Genomic DNA, 14,893 nt, shown 5'->3' with positions numbered 1-14,893 from the left:
AAGACTGTGCAATTTACAAAAGAAAAAGGTTTAATGAGACTTACAGTTCCACATGGCTGGGGAGGCCTCACAATCATGGTGGAAGGCAAGGAGGAGTAAGTAACATCTTACATGGATGGCAGTAGGCAAAGAGAGAGCTTGTGCAGAGAAACTCCCATTTTTGAAACCATCGGATCTCGTGAGACCCATTCACTATCATGAGAACAGCAGGGAAAAGACCCGCCCCAATGATTCAATCATTTCCCACCGGGTACCTCCCATAACACGTGGGAAGTATGGGAGTTACCAGATGAGATTCGAGTGGGGACAGACAGCCAAACAATATCACCAACAAAATAAGAAAAAAAACAATAGGTAACAAACACTGAAAAGAGAGAAAAAAACTATCACTATTAGGAGACAAAATGGATGTCAACAACCAAGAGAATCAACTAACAAATGATAAGTAATAAAAGTTCATAAAGATGTATGGATACAAAATTTTTATGTAAAAATAAGTAGTTTTCTCATACAGGAGCAGTAAGAGAAAATGTAATGGAAAAAATCTCCTTTTTACAATTGTGTAAAAAAACTGTAAAACATTTATAATGATTTTGAAACACTGTACATCTATGTAAATAAAACTGTACAATTATTTATAGACATCAACTAAGACTTATAAATGTCAAATTCCAAGTGATACAAACCCAATTCAAACAATCCTAACCAACTGAAAGAAATGTCATTGGCTTGTGGTAATAGGAATGACAGGGGTTACAGCTGGTCTTAGGCACAGCTGGGTCTTAAGAAAGTCCCTGGGCCTTTGTTACGCTGGACATTTGTTTTATTTATCCTGTGCTCCTTTCACGGACTGCTCCTCCCCAAATCCACTTATGTAATTCCAGTAGAACTAGTAATTACAGTTCCTACCTTCTATTTACAGATTGAACACATAATCTAGTTCCTAAAGTACCTAAAATTGATTTGTGTGTGCTGTATAAACTAAAGATCCAAGTTCTTTGTTCTTCCATTTCCCCAATACCACGTATTGAATAGTCTCTTTTCTCCCGGTAATCTGTGTTGCCAATCTGTAACATAATCAAATTGACATTTATGCATGAACTGATTTCTGGGTTCTGTTCTGTTTCCATGTTCAGTTCATCTAATCGGTATACTCCACTATTAATAAATTTCATCTTTTCTTTTTCCTTTTCTCCTATTCTCCTTTCTATAACATCCCATTCTTCAGTTAATTCCATTATATTCTCATTATGTGAGTGAGGGTTTGTTTGAAACTGATCTTGGTTCTAAAGTGAATTTCCCATATAAATCAATGGCTTGGTGTAGAAGAGAAAACTGAATGGAAATGAAAATGTGGGTGTACAGAAAACCAGGAAAACATAAGCCCCTGCAAATCCAGTGAAATAAGGAACTCAGATTTCTACCATAATGTGGATTTGGAGGTTAAAGGCAAATTTTATATGAGTTTCCAGGTGCAGAATAACTTGTCTCACATCTGAATTACACAAGGATTTATAGAAACCTCTTTTAAGTTTCTTTGGATGTAAACTGTCTAATCTTAATTTTTTGCACATTTTTCTGACAAATTTTGAGGTCTAATTCAATTTTCTTTCATTACGAAGAAAGACTTTTTCCTTTAATATTGTTTTATTGGCTGTTATCTGCTCAGGTTATTAATGAGCTCATGTACAGAAAAGTAGTACCTGTCTTTAGGCAAATGGCAAAAAATATGAAGTGACATGTATTTCATACGTGGTTGTGTGTGTGTATGGATGGAAAATTGTCTAACAGATACTGAAAAAAACATCTCAAAAGTTACTGCTTCCCTGATTTTGTACTTCCACTCCTCAAGGTGTACTATTTATTCTATTATTCTTTCCATTTGGCTAGTGTATATATATGTGTGTGTATATATGTCTAATTAGTGCCCTTATTAAAATCTAAGTCCCTGGGGAGCAAGACCTGATTTGATTAACTTTTGAATTCAGTATAGTGATCAGTTCAGGGTGTTACAAATATTTTCAGCTGCTTAAGAGTTAGGCATTCTTTGCTGTGTATTCCTGTGCTGTATATGCCATATGTATATACAGCATAATTCATCCCTTTATTACTCTCTTCCAAGACACAGTCAAGTCTTTGGAGAAAAATGCCAATTCTTATGCTTAGTTTCTAACTTCCTGGCATCTTAAATGTCCAATAATTATAGTTAGTATGAAGATACACACTTAGCACTTGTTGAATGAGTAAATAGTATAGTGGAAAGAGGCAGACAGACTTGAGTTTGAAAACAAGCTCTGCTACTTGTGACGCTGGATAAAGTATTCGAAGTCTGTGTCCTCATTAGTAACATAAGTAGATTACATTTGCTACTAGTTTGGCCTCTTTTGAAGCCTTGGGAACTGTAAACTATAATCTGTGAAGGCAATAGATAGACTAATGGACTAAAAGAAGTATAAAAGTCTTAAAATTCTTCTCTAAGCGGTCACTTGTATTTTCATTTTATATCAATCTTGCCTTCTTCATCATCTTCCCTTCCTGTGTTTTTGAGACGGAGTCTCGCTCTGTTGACAGGCTGGAGGCAGTGGCACAATCTGGGCTCACTGCAACCTCCAGTTCCCGGGTTCAAGAGATCCTCCTGCTTCAGCCTACCAAGTAGCTTGGACTACAGGCGCGCGCCACCACACCTAGCTATTTTTTTTGTATTATCTTCCCTTCCTTTCTTACCACATCTTGCTTATTTTATTCTTTTTCTCAATTCTGCTATTTGCTAACCAAGAAAACATCTCTCTTGACCCTTGACATAATTATGGAATTCTTGGTACATCTTTTGGGGTGTTTGTATCTGTGAGTGTGATCAAGGTATGTAGATGTGTAATGTAAATATGAAAATTGAGGGATTTCTTAGAGGCAGAAAGATTCTAATTCCAGTTTCTAATATCACAAGAACAGGACATAACTACTACCTTAAATAGGGGCAGTAATACCTAGGGCTTCACCTTATCATTATTATTTGAATTAGAATATTTTGCACTGCTTTCCTAGTGTGCCCTATCATAATCTTAACTCTCATGCCAATAGGTTGAATAATACCTTTAAAATTTTGTTGAAAACAACAAGTTTTAAGAATGACTTGGAAGGGGTGGTCATTGCTCCTTGGAGAAGTTATAGGAGTAACTGAGTGAACGCCAATGTTAAATTTTACTGATTTTTCTCATGTGCTGCTGATTGTTCTGTATGGAATACTTATTATTCTTACTAAATCACTTTTTTCTTTTTTTTTTTTTTTTTGAGACAGGGTCTTGCTCTGTCACCAGGCTGGAGTACAGCGGCGCGATCTCGGCTCACTGCAAGCTCTGCCTCGAGTTCCAGCGATTTTTCCTGCCTCAGTCTCCCTAGTGGCTAGGATTACAGATGTGCACCACCACATCCGGCTAATTTTTGTATTCTTTAGTAGAGACGGGGTTTCACCAGGTTGGCCACGCTACTCTCAAATTCCTGACCTCAAGTGATCCGCCTGTCTTGGCCTCCTAAAGTGTTGGGATTACAGGTGTGAGCCGCTGCACCCAGTCAATATCACTTTTTAGCTAAAATTTATATGTAAGTTTAAAAGTGTTTTGGCTTCCAAACTCACTAGCAATTCCCAGACTTCAAATTTGACACCACACACAATAATTTTCTGGATTCTCAAAGCCTCATATATATAATCCTCACAAGATAGCTTTAATAGTATTAATGAGGTCAAGGCCCTTACATTTTTTTTTCCCCAGGGCCAATTTATTTTGCTTAGTTTCTGTCAAAGACCTCTAACCAGGCATCTTATGTGAAAGCATGCTGTACGTTCCAAAGAAGCCTGGGTTAAAATCCAGATGACTTAAGTCTATTGGAAACTATACATCAAATCCATGTCCTAGAAACAATGTAATTTTCAAATCCCAAGTACAGTATATTCTTTGCATGCATGGTATTTTTGATAAAGTTCCTTATCTTGTGACAAACTATTGCTATATCAGCTGCCTAAAACAGTGCAACTTAGTTTGGCAGTATTTTTTTTTCTTTGTATAGTGAAAAGCGATTTCCCCAATCCTCCCATCTTGGCCCTGTAAGAAATCCTTTTTAGGAATCTATCCTGGGCTTCCTGCTGGACTTCAGCCTCATTTTTTTCTCCAATGCCTGAGTACTGGACCAATATTTGGTAAGAATTTGGCTCTGGGGAGTGCTATGTTGAGTGACAAATGGTTGAGGACGAAGATTTTATTGAAGTATTTGAACCACACTTAATTTTCTGTGTTGCTTTATTTGTTCCTTCTACCACCCAGGATATTGAATTCTGTGGGCTCTGGTTGGGTCGTTGGTACTTCAGGCGTTCAGTAATAAGAAACATAATCTGCTTTTTCTGGCATGATAATAAATCTCATTTACATTAAGGGAGGCTTACTCCAAACTGTTTTACATAGTATTTTTCTAAATCTTCTGCATGAACAAATTCTTCCTTGAGCCCTAGCACTGGGGACCCAGTCTGGCAACCTGCGCCCCATTCCGCGGGAATCAAGCGTGACCCGGTGCGGCCCTGCGCGCTGCCGCCAGCCAAACCCTCCCTCCGGCTTTCCCACCCACCGCCCGGGATCTAGCCTCCATCCCGCTGCCTCAGCTGTCCACGACAGCGACACCCCCCTCTCCGCTCCCGCGGCTCCCCCGGCGCAGCTCGCCGCGCCAGACAGCGGGTAACCGCCGCCTCCGCTGGGGCATCCCGGCTCCATAGGCCCGGCGCGCTCCAGACACCTGCCTCTCACTGGCCACCGCCGCTGCCCCTCACCCCGCAGCCCTCTCGGCAATTGGCCCCAGGCCGCCGCTCGTCATCCTCAGCCTTCTCCTAGAGTACCGCCTCCGTCGCCGGGTCATTTAAGTTTATCACAAATAAATAAATAAAGGAGGAAATAGAAATGCGTAGAAAGTAAAAGCAGTAGGGGGTGGGAGAGAGGGGGCGTGGAGGAAAAGGAGGGAGGAGCGGAGGAGTAAGCAACCTAACTTGATTGCGCCTGTGTCGACCAATCACGGCTCACTCCAGTCCGGTCTGACGGGCTCCCTGAACCAATAGCCTTCCACCTCCCGGATCACTGAACAACGAGATACGATTGACCTCTTCAGAGTGGGTGAAGGTGCGGCGGGGGGGAGGGGGTTGTGGGGGTGGGCGAAGTGGAAGGACCGTCCACCAATCGCCTGTTAATACTTCTCTGAGCGAAGTTTCCGCGTCCCAATGGATGTTTGAGATAGCGGATTGGGCCTCTTTTAGCCCAATCGAAGGTGACGGAGATGAGGGAAGAGGAAGAAAGGGGCGGGGGCGGGGACGGGGGGGCGGAGGGGAGAAGGAAGAGTGCATTTTGTTTATGGGCGGCAACCTCACGAGGGGCGTCCCATTCTCATTGGCTCACTGAAGCCAAGAGTGGCGTGCGAGCAATCCTATAGCGGGGAGAGATAGAGGGTTCGCGGAGTGAAGCGTCCAATCTGGGCCTTCTGCCGAAGAAGTAGGGGCGGGGGGAAGTTTAGGAGTTGAGGAAAGAAGATTAAAGAGCGCGAGGAGGTAATGCCAAAAACTCTAATTTGTTGTGGGACGGGCGGGAGAGAGGGAGTGTGTGCGTGCCGAGGGGGATGAGGCGTCTGCGAGGCGCCTGGAGTTGGGGGGCGGCGGGACTGGGAAGGAGGGGAGCGGGGTGGGGTTAGGGGAGCGAGTTACAGAGCGGCGAGCCAGCGGGCCCTGAGCTGGATGAGCGCGCGCGCCCCCGCGCCCCGCCCCGCCCGCGCACCCTCCCCCGGCGCCCTTCTTAGCGCCCGGCGGCTGCGTCGCCCGACCCGGCGGGGAGGCGGGAGGGAGGAGCGGGAGGGTCGGCGGGTGGCGGGGCGGGTGGGACGTCCCGCAGCTGGAAACGTGTCTTCTGCCTTCTTCTCTCTACTCCCTGCGCCTGGAGCCGCTGCTTCCAAGAAGAGGAGCTGAGGGGGCTAGCCGGGGCTCAGGAGCTGCTAAAGGCGCCCGCTTGTCTTCTGCCCCCTCCCTCCTGGCCCTCCCCCGCTTGCCGTGGCTCTCGCGGTCTCTGGAGCGTCTTCAGAGAACTGGGGGGCAGGAGGTGTCCTGGCCCCACAGCCGCTGGATGCCTTTCCAGACGCCGGAGCTCCCGGCCCGCGCCTGCTTCGCTTCTACGACTAGAGAGGAGGGGGCTTGGGAAGGGAAGACACACCTTTCCTTCTTTCTCTTCTCCTTTGGGCCACTTTGGAAACATTAAAACATGTTAACACTTTTTGATTCCTCATATAAAAATGGTTGGAAGGTTCTTGAAAGTTTAAAACAAATGCCGTCTCTCGTACATTGTTTAATGCATTCGTGTCTGTGTGGCTTTTGGGTCCTCCCCCCAGCCCCCGCCCCCAGCTGTTATCCTTTTTAAGGATGCTGAAGAGGCAGGAGGCAGGGATTTTCTAAAAGTTCTATTGATAAACACACTTGCACAAACATATGCTAGGCACACACACAAACTAAACATTAGCGAAAAACACAATATGGCGTACAGCTACGGTACCTAGCGCGGTAATCCGCTGATCTCTCACTCCGAACCGGGTTGGATGAGGTCAGTAGCAGGATGACAGCTCTCCAGTAAAAATCTGAATGAATCAGGAAGTAGTTTGGAAGCTTGCGGGTGTAGTAATGTCCTCAGAATCAGCATTGGCCAAACCTAAGTTGAACATGTTACCTTTCTAGACATGTGAAAATCTTCTCCACTGTTTTTTCTATTAAAAATACCAAAATGGTGCTAAAGTCAAGTTTCCTCGCTGCGTGGCGGTGTATACATTTCAGATAAAAAAAATTATAGAGGCCATTCACCCAGTGTTTTCAAGTGAACGCTATTCTGAAGTTACTGTTGTAACTTGTTGCCATTGAAAGTTTTAAAACACAATTACCATTTTATAAATAAATTAAATAGCTGTAGACACTAAATTTAAGTGATAACCAGTCATCCTTAAATTTATAATGGTTTGTTTTCATTTCTGTTCATGCTCCCAATCCCAAGTACGTTTTGCTATCTTGTGAAAATATTTATATAGATCCCCCTCCACTCCCAGTCACATACAGTCAGCCCTTCCTGTGCCTGGGTTCTGCATCTGTGGATTTAACCAATTGCAGATCAAAAATATTTTGGGTGTGGGGGAATAGATGGAATAGAATATATATAGTTTTTTTCTTGCCACAGTTCCCTAAACAATACAGTATAACAACGATTTGTTAATATATAGCGTTTACTTGTATTAGGTATTATAAATAACCTAGAGATGATTTAAAGTATATGGGAGAATGTGCTTAGGTTAAATGCAAATACTACACTATTTTATGTAAGGGACTTGAGCATCTGTGGATTTTGGTTTCCTAGAGAGGTCCCAGAACCGATCTCCCATGGATACTGAGGGTCAACTGTAAGTTTGTCCAGTCAAGATGTGGCTACTTTTTGCGTTTTTGCTTTAAAATGAAGAATCTGTATTTTTCTAGTGAAAGAAAAAAATTACATTGATTTTCATGCCTTTGTTCTTTGTGATTCTTAGAATATATCGAAGTTGTTGCACACATAGTGCATGGTGATATCCCTGTGCCATCTTTCCAGTAGTCTCCCAGGAAAGCTTTTGAAATTGCCCTTGAGGAATTGCTGATGTAACTGTTCAGTACTCAAGGCTTAATTTTCAAGATTGGGGTTGTGATTTTTATGGAGCTCAATTTTGGAGGGCCTTAGGTTTGGGCACACATGGTGTTGAAGTAAACAGGTGAGAAGAAGAAAAGTGAGATTTCTAGAACTATATTAGCTGCTCAGTGAGTTGGGCAATTGGATATTTTTGGTTTTATGATTTCAGATTTTATAGACCAGTGGAATACAGGCCTTGTGCATATGAAGATCAGGTGACAAGTTTGCTGGCTACCAGCCTCCACAGCAATATGCCCTTTCACGGTGAGGTCCTAATTTTAACAAGCTAAAGAAAGTATCAGATTAAAAATTGTCAAATTTTATCCATTTCCAGGAAGAAGTCTTTATGCTTACCCATCTAGGCCCGTGTTTTAAGATTACTACAAAACCAAGAAAATGCACATATAGGTCATGTGTACATTGACTAGCTACTAAAAGAAAATATGAGATTAAATGGAATACTAGAGGAAAGAGAAACTTTCATGTGAGGGCTATAATTGGGGAAGGGGGTGTTTAGTACTACCAGTTGATGTGATGCCAGTTTCTTATATAATTGGATCAGAAAGTTTTTGAGACCCGCAAATATCTAATTCCTCTTGTTGTCCAATAAGAGTTTGACTACTTGGTACAGGAAGAAAATCTAAGGAAAAAATATTCTAAGCGAATTATTTTTGTTGCATTAGTGAAAGTTTTCAGAAGACTTTTTAGACAAATTGGACTTTCTAGTAAAAAGGCTAGTCTGAATAATTAGGTAAATTGGACTTTCTAGAAAAAAAGGCCAGTCTGAATAATTAGGTCGTTTTAGAAGGGCAATAAAAGCTACAGCTAAGTTCCTGCGATCTATAATTTATAAAATAATTACATATTATTTTGAATAACTTCACAGAATCAGTGGCAAGCAGAGACTTCTTCGAAACATTTGGAATACGGAAGTAGAGATTGATGGGCTTTGCTTTAGTCTCTGAAATAATCATATTTTTCTGAAATGGATGGTTAAATTTATCATATTGTTCTAGACACTTGGATTGTAATAATGAACAAGAGAGAAAATTGCCTGTGCTTGTGGAGCTTACATTCTAATGTCACACACATTTTGTGCATTTTAGATTGTTAGGGGAGGAGATTTTTTAATGAAACTTTGAAACCTAGCTGCTTTCTTGTTTTAGGAACTACAGTTTGAAAGAGCTTACAGAAGTTTGAGAAGGAGGAAGGTGTTTACCAGTTGGCAGTGATAGGAAAGGAAGATCTTAGTTTATTTCTTATTTGTACCTTTTGTTATTGTCATGAAACTTTCTCCATATATTTCAGTTGGTAATTTTAACAGATAGGGATTTTTTTCATGATTTTAATAATGTCTTTGAAATAAATAAAATGTTGCTTTATATTAAAAAAATCTTGTGTCTTGAAATTTACTATAAAATTCCTACATAGTATTATCTTGTTAGCAAAGTATGGTAAAACAAAAGCTAGAATATCTGTTAATTTTTGGTTAGGATTTGTTTTTAGGAACATATCTGAAAAATCAAGTACCTAAATCTTTTTCAGTTCTGGGTTTCTTTTTTGTTTTTTGAAATGGGAATCTCCTTTTATTGCCCAGGCTGTACTTTAACTCCTGAGCTCAAGTGATCCGCCCTCCTGCCTCAGCCTCCTAGTAGCTGGGACTACAGGTGCATGCCACCATGCCTAGTTTCAGTTGTGATTTTATCAAGAGAAGGTGAAAATTTATTGTAATTAGTTTATAGGTGACATTAAAGAGGAGAGACCTGCAAAAAATGCTTTGTTATTTAAACCATTTTTTCAAAAGCATTTGATTGACACTTTTCTGCTTTAATAGACTTATTTGTAATGCAAGAGGAACATTACAGAAGATTTTAGCAATACTTCAATCATTTAGTCTGTAGGTGTAAAAATCCTGGGTTTCTAACAGAAGGAAAGTTGGTACCTGGTTAAATGAGTATATGATTTAATGCTGAGTTTGTGACTTCAAGTAGTGGGTGTCTCACCTTTCCAAAACCTAGTTCATAGTTCTCAAATAACAGTTTTTCCTTTCTAATTTTTTTTCCCATCTGTCATGGTGAGTCTTACTTTGTTAGCAAAATACAAGTTTAGTTCTTAAGTGGAATAACTTTTTTAAATACAATCCTCCCTCCCCCAGTCCTCCCATCCTGTGCTGTGGAGGGTTTGTCACGCTTATACCTACATTAGATCTCTATTTATGCTAATTTGGAACATAATCAGCCTCTTCCAGGAAGGGTACATATTAATGCACTTTAGAGCAGTTTGTGATTGCCTCTGGCTATTTGTATACGGACTTGCCAGCATCTGAAAGCTATAAATAGGAAGATTTAGGAGGAAACAGACTTTATAACTAATGAATACATTGTTTCAGTTGAATTTTTATTTTATTTTTTTATTTTTTTATTTTTTTGATGGAGTCTTGCTCTGTCGCCAGGCTGGAGTGTAGTGGCACAATCTTGGCTCACTGCAGCCTCGCCTCGCGATTCAAGCAATTCTCCTGCCTCAGTCTCCTGAGTAGCTGGGACTACAGGCGCGCACAGCCACGTCCTGCTAATTTTTTTGTTATTTTTAATAGAGACAGGGTTTCACCATGTTGGCCAGGATGGTCTTGATCTCCTGACCTCGTGATCTGCCTGCCTCGGCCTCCCAAAGAGCTGGGATTACAGGTGTGAGCCACCGCGCCCAGCCTCAGTTGAATTTTTTTTAAAGAGCAAAATGGAAGAATGGCTAATAGAATGTTAAAAAGTAAGATCGTTTCCTGTTTTCTGGTAAGGATGGTTGATCGATGTGTGTTTGCATGTGTGTGTGAGTATATATTTATAAATGAGCAATTTTTGAATAAAGACATACCAATACTGGATAAATAATTCCAGTCCTGCCTGTGGTCCTTGACATGGAGTGTATTCAGGGTTCCCTGGTGATTTTGTTTAAGCCACTTTGTTACCACAACTTTCCTATGGATAGCATAGAAACACAAGCTAATTAAATTTCTGTAAATTTTTAAATATTTTTGGGATGAAATGTTATTTTGGAAGTATTTTTTTAAGCATGATTACCAGCCAACCTGTGAAATGAATGAAATCTGAAGTGCAGAGTTCATAGAACCTTATATCCACCTAAGATAGTTGAGTTTCAAGAAGGTATTTTTAATGGCAGAAAATGAAATCTTGACATCTGTCAAATTTTTATAGTAATAAAGTAAGCATGACTAAGTTTATTAATATTCATATTTGTAAGGTAAGTCTAAGCATGTGTACAGTGCATTTTAAGTCAAAATTTGGGGTGTTATTGGCGAGACACAGTCATTTCTTTGCCAGAGATACTAGGCTGTGTGAAGGCTAACCATCTGTCAAGTGATAGAGACAAAGAAAGGTTTTAATATACTAGTCTAAAATTTCCACAAACTTGTTTTGAATTGTATTGTCATTTTCTTTTGGCCTTCATACTCTGTGTTGAATATGCACTGGGTCAGTCACCCTACTTTGTTTTATGAACAAACTATTCAAGGTCCAGATAAGGTTATTGTCACAGCTGATGTGATCTAGAGGCAAGATAAAATATGTTTTGATTTTGCTTTCATATAGTCAAAAACTCACAGTGGGCCACCCACTAGTAGTTACACAAATGGTTTCAAGTGTACTTGTTTTCACCCACCCATTCTGAATTTTGGGTGTCTTAATTATTTTGCTTTATGTATTCAAGCCTTGTATTTCAAACCCATTCCTGAGCTGTTTGGGGGAAGAAAAAGTAGCAACAGGAATCCAGATTGCCTGTTTTAGGTACAATATGGTGTGATGTGAAATTGAAACAGCAGATTGGTGAGAAACTTTAGTTTCAAACAAATATAAACTAGTTTGTTTAGTGAAGTCATACACAAAACAGTAGTCTCTATTGACAGGGCAATGTTTTTTTCAGTGATTCCCATATCATGAGGTCACTTTTGTTCTTTGGGCCAACAGTCTGTTTTCAAGGTGTCATATAAGAAAAAGAAGCACTAAATACTGCTCATTGTAATGATATACTTACATATGGCAGCACAAGAAATTATTTATAGCAGTGCTAATTATATCAATAAAAATAGCAATATTAATACTGTGTCAAAATCCATTCTTGACAGTATGAGGTAAACAGAACTATAGTCAAACAAAGCAGCCAGCCTGTCTTTACTGTCAGCTCATGGATATGCACTTTAAGAAAAATATACACACAGTTTAGAGAGTTGAGTGTACCAATTTAATCTCTTTTCAATTACTTTTGGCTTTTAAAAAGATGTTCTAATTCAACATAATATTAAAAAGATTTTGATTTTTAATTTTGAAACTCTTGGTACCCATTTTCTTACTGTCAGTAAGTTTCTAGAAATTTATTTGTATTTCACTGCTTTATAAATTATCAGAAATTCATTTTAGTGTGCCCTCATTTTGGAGCACAGATTACCATTACAAAAGGAAACTATTAATAGAACAATCTCTAACAATTTACAAAACAAAACAAAACAAAGACCCCTACCACCACCACACACACATACACACTCTGTCTCACTCACACACATTTTCAGTAAATCTCTGGCTTCCTTTAGAAAATGGCCTTTTCCATGGTTTTGATTTAAGATAAAGCATACATTTTGTTTGTAGTTTTCATTACTTCTAACCAGTTTTTACAATTTTATGATATTTTGAATGTGTTGTCTTAGGAATATAAAATTAAGTAAGTAGAAGTAATTACATCCAAAGATTTTTAACTTGGCGGCAATATCTACCTTTTCAATCTCTCATATATTAAATTTAACTCTTACTTTATTATACATTGTCAAAAATCTCAGATGTGGAGTTAGTAGAGGTTGTTCTAGGTCTACTGCTGCCACTAATTAGTTATATGATCTATGGCATGTTGCATAATCTATGCAGATCTCCACCTTAGCACCTTAGATTTTTCATTTTTAGGGTCATTTTCAGTTCTAATCATCTGAGTTTGTTTCCTTCAACAATTGAATTGTTATTTTAGCTTCTGGTAGTGTTACTGAAACTGATGCTTAGGACACCTAGAAACAGTATATATATAAAATACTTGACTTTGCTTTCCACTTTTAGTCTTTCATAAAAGTTTAATTTTAATGATACTTGCTTTCTAACATAGCACACTAGTAAAGTATAGATATATGATATTAAGTACTTATAATCTTTCATAGTGGGCAAGTATAATAAATCTACTAGTTTACATAAATACTTTGCCAACTCATCTTAACTCAGGAAGGTGTATTGGTAATAGAATTTGTAAACTTAACTCTGCATTTCATGCAACATAAAGTTGTTAAATTGAGGATGCCGGTAACAACAGAATGAATCAACTCACATTTTTCTATTTCTATAAAATCTATAGATAGATACATTTATTCAGAGATAAAAGATAAATTTGGTTTTGTGATTCTCTTCTCTAAGCAAAACATAGGTATACATTGAGTAATCAGGAACCACCTCCATGCATATCTTATAAAATTGGTAATTTTTAACTACTGCATTTAGTTTTTGATCTTATATTATATCCATGCACAGATAGATTTACATAGGAAGGAAAATAAGGTAGGCAAAGAAATCTGACTATTTTGATGTTTCACAGAGGAAAGAATCTATTAGAAAAGACTTTGCAAATATTGTCCTGTTGTATATTGAAAGAAACAACTATATACAATTTGTATATACCTACTTGATAGATCTTTAATGATAATCTCAAAGTTCTAATTTAAAATTTTACTCTCAGTTTCTGTTTAATTGACTCATCCTTTTTGCTAGTATGAATGGTAGTGAAAGGCCTAAAGCTATCTAACATTATCTTAGATGGAAACAGCAATCTGCAGGAAGCTATGCTATCCTGAATCCTCTCATTTCCTCACATCCACCCACAGCTCCAGATGTTCCTGGTACTGATCATATAATATTTTATAAATCACCTCATAGCCAAAATATACTGTCTGTTAGATGACGCTAAGCTATTTTAGCTTACCAAACATCTAGCTAATCAGGAGAAATTGTAGGAATAATTTTAGATCAATTGTTGGACCCAAAATGTGGTATGAATGCTTCAATGCATGCAAATAATGGAAAAGATATTCTAAATGTGCTTAAGGGAAGCTGGTTTTAGTGTTAACTGAAACCCAGTATATGTATTGAAGAATCACTAACTCGTCTAAAGCTGTGAGTACCAAAAAGACTAGCAAAATTATTAGTGGGAAGCACAGTGAAAAGTAAATGCATTCTATCCTTGTTTTAAACAGTAATACTAATCACACCACCACCACCAATAGTAGCCAACATTTACTGAGATCTTACTTTGTTGCAGTCATTGGTTATATCTGCATTTTTTCAGTTAATTGTACAATCCTGTGAGACAAGTACCTTTATTATCCCAATTTTAAAGATATGTGAAGGCTCAGAAAGGGTACGTATCTTGTTCAGAGTCACACAGCTAAGTATAAAACACATGGGAAATTAAACTCAAGTACAGCTCTGGAGAACCTAAGCTCTTAATCACCACCCCATCAGACCTCTATTCTGGGACAGTTTTAACTCAGTGCTTGCCCAGATTAATAATGGCAATTTTATTTCAGAAAGGCATAGATTTGGAGAAGGTTCTAGAGAAGGGTACAAGGTGAAAGAGTTGTAAGTAGGAACAATGGTTGCTGTGATAGAATCTTTTAAAAATGTAACTCTTCAGTCTAGAATTAAAAATGATGATAGAGAATTTGTCTAAAGGTTGTACAGTGAATGGACTCTAACTGCTGCCTGATTTAGTTCTATTTGCAACAGTGGAGCTGGGTACCATGTTAAAGCAGGCCTTGGAAATCATGGGTAGGAGCAGGACAAAGGAAGTATTACTGGAAGTTCTGGGAAGGTAGAGGTCAAAAAGGAAAACTAAATCAAACCCGACTGAATAACCAAGAACCAGGTATCATACAGAAATAGGGGTGAGGGAGACTAGAAACAATATATTCAAAGGGTAGCAAATCCTATGAGTTTGGCAGGCTTTTGTGTTTGTTTGTTCTTTGTGCCCTTAACATTTGTTTCAGAAACCAATAGCTGGCTTAAATATGGGTCACCGAGAGTTTCGAAAACAAAGACTGCTATGCTTTTGGCACAAAAACATGATCATCAGTCCTAACCTAG

At 39.0% G+C, this 14,893-nt stretch overlaps 1 protein-coding gene across 2 annotated transcripts in view; it reads left to right on the top strand.

The window, feature by feature from the left end:
- Positions 1–5,519: 5,519 nt before the first annotated feature.
- ZBTB20 (zinc finger and BTB domain containing 20) overlaps positions 5,520–14,893 on the top strand; it is an 838,685-nt gene continuing 829,311 nt past the window's right edge. The window contains exon 1 of one of the 2 annotated variants that reach the window (XM_054482786.2): positions 5,520–5,578. The gene's annotated coding sequence lies outside the window, so the exon portion shown is untranslated. The remainder of the gene's footprint in view (positions 5,579–14,893) is intronic. The other variant, XM_054482803.2, reaches the window with a different exon arrangement.

This window comes from Pongo pygmaeus, chromosome 2, assembly GCF_028885625.2.
Source record: "Pongo pygmaeus isolate AG05252 chromosome 2, NHGRI_mPonPyg2-v2.0_pri, whole genome shotgun sequence".
Classification (NCBI taxonomy): Eukaryota; Metazoa; Chordata; class Mammalia; order Primates; family Hominidae; genus Pongo; species Pongo pygmaeus.
Note: the sequence above shows the minus strand (reverse complement) of the source record. Positions and strands in the feature narration are given on the sequence as shown.